Source organism: Cervus canadensis, chromosome 16 (assembly GCF_019320065.1).
Source record: "Cervus canadensis isolate Bull #8, Minnesota chromosome 16, ASM1932006v1, whole genome shotgun sequence".
In the NCBI taxonomy this organism is placed as follows: domain Eukaryota; kingdom Metazoa; phylum Chordata; class Mammalia; order Artiodactyla; family Cervidae; genus Cervus; species Cervus canadensis.
The window spans coordinates 29,205,952-29,214,703 of NC_057401.1; positions in this window are offsets into that span (position 1 = coordinate 29,205,952).

Genomic DNA, 8,752 nt, shown 5'->3' on the forward strand with positions numbered 1-8,752 from the left:
AGTTCAGTTCAGTCGCTCAGTTGTGTCTGACTCCTGGACGGCAGCACGCCAGGCTTCCTTGTCCATCACCAACTCTCAGAGCTTGCTCAAACTCATATCCATCGAGTCAGTGATGCTATCCAACCACCTCATTCTCTGTTGTGCCCTTCTCCTCCTGCCTTCAATCTTTCCCAGCCTCAGGGTCTGTTCCAATGAGTCGGCTCTTTTACATAGGTTCTTTTTTTTTGGATAAATGTCTATTCAAGTCCTTTGCCTTAATCAGAGTATTGGCTTGTACTTGATGACACTTTTAAACTGCTGAATCAACCAACTCTGATGCCTGCTCTGACTCTGTACTCCCAGGGATGTAATCCAGTAATCCAGTACATTCTACCTGCAGTGGACAGAATAATGGCCATTAAAAGATATCCATGTTCTAATCCCTGAAATCTATGAATATGTTCTCTCGGGTACTTTGCAGATGTGATTTAAGTTCAGTTAAGTTCAGACACTCAGCTGTGTCTGACTCTTTGAGACCCCATGGACTGCAGCACAGTAGGCTTCCCTGTCCATCACCAACTGCCAGAGCTTGGGGGGGCGGGGGCAGGGGGTGGCGGTCACAAACAGTCAGACATGACTTAGCAACTAAACAACTAATCAACAATAATTTAAATTAGAAATTTTCATATCTAATATTAAGACATTTTCATTTATTGGAAGATCAAAAGATCAAGCAATACTTGGTCTGCACCCTTGGGGAACAAAAATGGCTGAAACTGAATAGTCACTTATCCTCTAGGTAAGGACATAAACGTTCTAACTGGCTGTGAACACTACAAGTCACTAATATATGCATATATAGTTATACTCATGGAGAAGGAAAACCCACTCCAATATTCTTGCCTAGAGAATCCTATGGACAGAGGAGCCTGCTGGGCTGCTGTCCATAGGGTCGCAAAGAATCGGACACAACTGAAGCGACCTAGCATGCGTGCATGCATTGGAGAAGGAAATGGCAACCCACTCCAGTATTCTTGCCTGGAGAATCCCAGAGAAAGGGGAGCCTGGTGGGCTGCCATCTTTGGGGTCGCACAGAGTCGGACACGACTGAAGTGACTTAGCAGCAGCAGCAGCAGCAACAGTTATACTCAATGAATGCTCAAACCACCACACAATTGCACTCATTCACAAGCTAGTAATGCTCAAAATTCTCCAAGCCAGCCTTCAACAATACGTGAACCGTGAACTTCCAGATGTTCAAGCTGGTTTTAAAAAAGGCAGAGGAACCAGAGATCAAATTGCCAACATCTACTGGATCATTGAAAAAGCAAGAGAGTTCCAGAAAAACATCTACTTCTGCTTTATTGACTATGCCAAAGCCTTTGACTGTGTGGGTCACAATAAACTGTGGAAAATTCTAAGAGATGGGAATAACAGACCACCTGACCTGCCTCTTGAGAAATCTGTGTGTGGGTGAGGAAGCAACAGTTAGAACTGGACATGGAACAACAGACTGGTTCCAAATAGGAAAAGGAGTATGTCAAGGCTGTATATTGTCACCCTGCTTATTTAACTTATATGCAGAGTACATCATGAGAAACGCTGGGCTGAATGAAGCTGAAATCAAGATTGCTGGGAGAAGTATCAATAACCTCAGATCTGCAGATGACACAACCCTTATGACAGAAAGTGAAGAAGAACTAAAGAGCCTCTTGATGAAAGTGAAAGAGGAGAGTGAAAATGTTGACTTAAAGCTCAATATTCAGAAAACTAAGATCATGGCATCTGGTCCCATCACCTCTTGGCAAATAGATAGAAAAACAGTGGAAACAGTGTCAGACTTTATTTTGGGGGGCTCCAAAATCATTGCAGATGGTGACTGCAGCCATGAACTAAAAAGACACTTACTCCTTGGAAGAAAAGTTATGACCAACCTAAACAGCATATTAAAAAGCTTTAGAAACATTACTTTGCCAACAAAGGCCCATCTAGTCAAGGTTATTATGGCTTTTCCAGTAGTCATATACGGATGTGAGAGTTGGACTATAAAGAAAGCTGAGAGCTGAAGAATTGATGTTTTTAAACCATGGTATTGGAGAAGACTCTTGAAAGTCCCTTGGACTGCAAGGAGATCCAACCAGTCCATCCTAAACGAAATCAGTCCTGAATGTTCTTTGGAAGGACTGATGTTGAAGCCTAAATTCCAATACTTGGGCCACCTGATGTGAAGAGCTGACTCATTTGAAAAATCCCTGATGCTGGGAAAGATTGAAGGCAAGAGGAGAAGGGGACAACAGAGGATGGGATGGTTGGATGGTATCACCAACTCAGTGGACATGAGTTTGAGTAAACTCCAGGAGTTGGTAATGGACAGGGATGCCTGGTGTGCTGCAGTCAATGGGGTCACAAAGAGTTGGACACGACTGACCGACTGAACTGTAACTATAGTTAGATTCAAATTATTTCACTCATACATGCTTCTTGTCTCAACCATTGAGGCACTGGATTTTTTGTCCCAGTTCCAAAACACAAGTTTTAAAGACTCCATAGAATTCTATTATATCAAGTCATCATAATCTTTTTAACCAATGACCTATTTTTAAATTACAATAATTTTCCATTAGTTCTATTTTGAATGTATTCTAATGTGTAACACTAATTATTTAGGACAAAAATCTTAGTTGTAGAAATACAGGTTCTATTTGAAAGCTATTTTGAAACTTTAGTTAAGCATTTCCAGATATCCTAAATGTAGATTTGTGGAAGAAGGACTTTGATTAGTTCAGATAGACACTTACCCATCACTGGTCCAGTTGACTATACACTGTTCAAACACCTCTGCAGGGGAATTTGGGAGGGAATTCTTAGGAGAGGCCAACAAAAGGAATGAAGACAACCAAAAGTTTCTACTATGTGAAAACTATGTGAACAGATTGCTGGATATCATTTTGCTATTGTTGTTCAGTCGCTAAGTCAAGTCCAACTCTTTGCAACCCCATAGACTATAGCATGCCAGGCTCCTCTGTCCTTCACTATCTTCTGGAGTTTATTCAAATTCATGTCCATTGAGTCAGTGATGCTATCTAACCATCTCATCTTCTGCCACCTTCTGCTTTTGCCTTCAATCTCTCCCATTCAGCTCTTTGCATTAGGTGGCCAAAGCATTAGAGCTTCAGCTTCAGCATCAGTCTTTCCAATGAATATTTGGGGTTGATTTCCCTTAGGATTGACTGGTTTTATCTCCTTGAAGTCCAAAAGCCTCTCAAGAGTCTTCTCCAGCATCACAGTTGGAAAGCATCAGTTTTTCAGCACTCAGCCTTGTTTATGGTCCAGCTTTCACATCTGTACATGACCACTGGAAAAAGCTATATGAACATTTGTCAGCAAAGTGATGTCTCTGCTTTTAAGACACTGTCTACATTAGTCATAGCTTGTCTTTCAAGGAACAAGCATCTGTATTTCATGGATACAGTCACCATCCGCAGTGATTTTGGAACCCAAGAAAATAAAATCTGTCACTGCTTCCACTTTTTCCTTTCTGTTTGCCATGAAGTGATGGGACCAGATGCCATGATTTTAGTTTACTCATGTTAAGTTTTAAGCCAGGTTTTTAACTTTCCTCTTTTACCCTCCTCAAGAGGCTCTTTAGTTCCTCTTCATTTTCTGCCAATAGGGTAGTATCATCTGCATATCTGAGGTTGTTGATATTTCTCCTGGTCTATCTCGATTCCAGCTTGAGCTTCATCCAGCCTAGCATTTTGCATGATGTGCTCTTCATATAAGTTAAATAAGTAGGATGACCACATACAGCCTTGTCGTACTCCTTTCCCAATTTTGAACCAGTCAGTTGTTCCATGTCCAGTTCTAACTGTTGCTTCTTGACCTGCATACAGATTTCTTAAGAGGGAGGTAAGGTGGTCTGGTATTCCCAAATCTTTAAGAATTTTCCGCAGTGTGTTGTGATCCACACAGTCAAAGGCTTTGGCAGTCAATGAAGCAGAAGTAGATGTTTTTCTGGAATTTCCTTGCTTTCTCTATGATCCAACCAAAGTTGGCAATATGATCTCTGGTTCCTCCACCTTTTCTAAATTCAGTTTGTACATCTGGAACGTCTCAGTTCACATACTACTGAAACCTAGCTTATAGGATTTTGAGCATAAACTTACTAGCTTATGAAATACAAAAATTTGAGTATCATCACTGGTCACTTGAATTTCTACTTTTTAGAATACTTAATTTATATTCTTTGCCTATTTTACTAATAGTGAGTTTAATCAATGGTGGGTTTATTTCTTACTATCTTAAAAGTGCTGTTTATTTATAAAAATATTATCCCTTTTCCATATATATTACAAATTATCCACTCATTGTCATGTAAAATTTCATTTTATTTATGTACTAATACCACAACTGCTACTATTATTTTGTAGGACTCTTGTGAGATATAAATAAGTTTTACATGAGGATAACTTGACACTATGCTTAGAACAAAAAAATTAGTAAATAAATAGCTAGAATTCTTTGCTTTTATGCTTAGAAGGGTCTTCTACCTCCAATATTTTTAAAAATTTAGATTAGTTTCCTATGATTTTATTGTTTTATATTCAATTCTTAAATTCATGTGCCATTATTTTGGCATATGCTATGATGGAAACATTTCATCTAATTTTATTTGCTGTCCAAATGACCTGAACACTATTTAGAGGATAATTATTTCTACTCCACTAATTTGTAATTCCACCATTTTAACATTATAATCTACTGTGTATATCTGAGGCTGCTTGAGGACACTTTACTTTATTCCATTTTTGGCAAATACTATCCTGTTGACTCACTGGAGAAGACCCTGATGCTGACAAAGACTGAGGACAAAAGGACAAGAAGGCAGCAGAGGCTGAGATGTTTGGATGGCATCACCAACTCAATGAACTCGAATTTGAGCAAACTCTGGGAGATAGTGAAGGACAAGGAAGCCCGGCTTGGTGCAGTCCATGGGGTGCAGAGAGTCAGACACAACTGAGAGACTGAACAACAGCAATGCTGTTGTGAAACAGCATTTCTCTATGTATTCTTTGTCATCTCTGAATTTTCTCTCATTTTTCTTCTTATTCTTTATTGACTACTTTTTACCATTTTCCTATTTTAGCTTCACTTTATAAAATTATCTTTCCCTTACTCTCAAATATACCTGAGAATTGTTTACATTTGTTCTACAGTGAAGATTTTATGTCTTTATTATATTGCCTTTCATCCAAAAACACTTATTGGTTTTTTTTTTTTCCTTTTATAGAAAAAATAGCCTCTCCTTCCTTTATACCTTCCAGATCTCTCCTGAGTGCTTCCCATTTGCATTTTTTAATGCAGACCTATGTGGAAAAGAGGTTCAGGGATTTGTAGTTCCTGACATCCCCTTGACAATGCAAAAAGGAGACCTCAAAAGGGAATTGGGGTAGCTACCAAGTTGTTGTTAGATAATTCAATACATGGGACATCTTTCTATGATGAATGATTTAGAGGAATAACTCAAATATTTTCTTGAGTATGAATTTTGGTCACTCTTGGTTTGATATAGATAGCAGTATTACATTACAAAAGCTTCATTCTAATCTTTACTTCCAAATTTGCTAAGCTTTTTTTTTTTTTAATCAAAAACGAATGCTAAATTATACCAAATATCTCCCTTCTTGAAACTCTCTCCTCCTGTGGTTATAATGACTCTGCTCTCTCCATTTTCCTACCTATTTCTCAATCCATTCTTTCTCACTACCTTTTGCTTGCTCTTCATTCTTCACTTTCCTTTTTGTGATCAGTCTTACCAAGGAGTCTATCCTTGGGTTGCTTTTCAAGTATTTGCTCAGCATTACTATAGTTTCTGTATCACTAGCACAGATTTACTGAAATATAAACATATTTTCAATTCTCTACTAAGCTTCTCTTCAAATTGTCACAGAATGAAGACCATATCACTGAAATGTTGTGAAGTAATTAGCCTCCAACTAATAAAAAAAAATTTTTTTTAAAAAGAGAATAAAAAATAAATAAATAAATAAATAATAAAAAGCAGAGACATTACTTTGCCAACAAAGGTCCATATAGTCTTTTTTTTTTTTTCCATATAGTCTTGTATGGTTTTTCTGGTAGTTATGTATGGATGTGAGAGCTGGACCATAAAGAAAGCTAAGCACCAAAGAATTGATGTTTTTGAACTGTGGTGTTGGAGAAAACTCTTGAGAGTCCCTTGGACTGCAAGGAGATCAAACCAGTCAATCCTAAAGGAAATCAGTCCTGAATGTTCACTGGAAGGACTGATTCTGAAGCCAAAACTCCAATAGTTTGGCCACCTAATGCAAAGAACTGACTCATTGGAAAAGACCCTGATACTGGGAAAGAGTGAAGGTGGGAGGAAAAGGGGACAACAGAGGATGAGATGGTTGGATGGCATCACTGACTCAATGGACAGGAGTTTGAGTAGTAAACTCCAGGAGTTGGTGATGGACAGGGAGGCTTGGCATGCTGCAGTCCGTGGGGTCGCAAAGAGTCAGACACAACTGAGCAACTGAACTGAACTGAATACTTCCCTGGTGGCTCAGATGGTAAAGAATCCATCTGCCTGCAATGAGGGAGACCTGGGTTCAGTCCCTGGGTTGGGAAGATCTTCTGGAGGAGAGTATGGCAATCTACTCCAGTATTCTTACCTGGAGAATCCCCATGGATGGATAAGCCTGGTGGGCTACAGTTCATGGGGTCACAGAATCAGACCTGACCGAGTGACTAAGCACACACATATATAGTTCACTACAAATTAAATATACAGTAGAAAGAAAATGATAGTGAGAAATCAGGAAAACCAGTAAGAGATATCAGAAATAGAAACTATATCCAATCTAGTTATCAATGTCTAGAAACTAGAGCTTTTCTCATGTATTCCATATGACAAATATTTTTATCTGTAAGCTTAACAGTTTCAACTAAAATATAGATTTACTATTAAAGAAATTAGGATTTATTAGCAAAATCTATAATCAATTTGGATGGTTTTGTGTATGGGTCATCATCACTGCTCTATCTTTTATTTGGAAAAACATAAAATCCATTTCTATTTTTTTAAAGCAAGGAATTTAAACCTCAAAAACCTAATTGTATTTAAGCAATATTGAGGAAAGGAATTTTGACTTAGCAAACATGGAGACAATAAAACTTAATTTTACAGAGCTATGTTTGGCTTTGAATCTTATTACGTCAAAGATAATGAAAATCTAATAAGACACTACAATAAAATCTACATGATTATAGACAATGTTTTGTCAAGAAATAGTTATATGGGTTTGTTGCAGGAAGGGGGACCCCTTCCAGGGCCCAAAACTGGGCTCTTGTCTAACACTCGGAAATGAATTGTCCGAGGAGACACATGCTGACAAAGCAAGAGATTTTATTGGGAAAGGGCACCCGGGTGGAGAGCAGTAGGTAAGGGAACCCAGGAGAACTGCTCTGCCTCGTGGCTCACAGTCTTGGGTTTTATGGTGATGGGATTAGTTTCCGGGTGGTCTTTGGCCAATCATTCTAATTCACAGTCTTTCCTGGTGGCGCACGCATCGCTCAGCCAAGATGGATGCTAGCAAGAGGGATTCTGGGAAGTGGACGGACAGGTAGTGTCTCCTCTCGATCTTTCCCGAACTCTTCCAGCTGGGTGGTGGCCTATTAGTTCTGTATTCCTTATCAGGATCTCCTGCCATAAAACAACTCATGCAAATGGTTACTATGGTGCCTGGCCAGGGTGGGCGGTTTCAATCAGTGTGCTTCCCCTAACAGGTTTGCTTAGGCAACACCAACATGATAGCATAATGGTATCCCTTTGGCTACCACTCCCAGTTAAATTTTTTAAAGTCTTTCTTTTAAATTAAAAATTTATCTTATGCTAATGGAAGTTCTTCTATCCAAATTCTCATTTGTCTTAAAAAACCTAGTCAAAGCAGTTAACCAAAACATGTTACAAAAACCTGAAAGAGTATGAAGGAATATATAATAATGCTGCAAATAAGATTAACTGTCACTGAAAATGGTTTGATAATGGTTTGATAAGGGTCCTTTGATAATAGGACCCTAAGAAATAATTTCCTTTTGATGTGAAATTGATAGGAATTTAATAACTGTTACGCAGAAAGATACAAAAGGTACTAAATGAATTAGTTTGTTAAAGACACATCTAGAACAGAAGTTAAATTTTAGAGCTCAAACTTGGGTCATAAATTCCCACAACTATGTCTGGATACTGGTTTAATTCATACAAGACAAAGTGTATAAATCTTTTCAGCTTTAATATTATGTCTTTTTTTAAAATAGGAGAGGCTGTTAAGACTTACTGGCCACAACCTAAAAGAAGTGATCCCTCTGAAAGTACCAGTAATGAACCAGTCAATAAAATGAAATGCCAATGTGGAGAAGTTTCACTACCTGAAGCACCATCTTGCTGGCCACTCTTTTCATGTGACAAGTTTTAAAGTTAGTTACAGGTTCCACTAAAAAAGGAAGACTCCTGGGGACACTGGGGGACAGAGTTTCACAAGCCCACTAGTTACAACTCTAGTCTTTGGTTAGAAAGGGTTGTGTTTCTTTAGCTTTCTTTATATTGTGCCCAACCCCGTGCTGTGGACCTGAGGATGTTTCATGATGTCTTCAGGGCAACAATGAGCAAAATAAAGTTGTGAAATGTTTTCTGTCTTCTGTAGTTCAATTTTAATAAATTATTTTTATAAAAAATTTTAAAACCTTAACC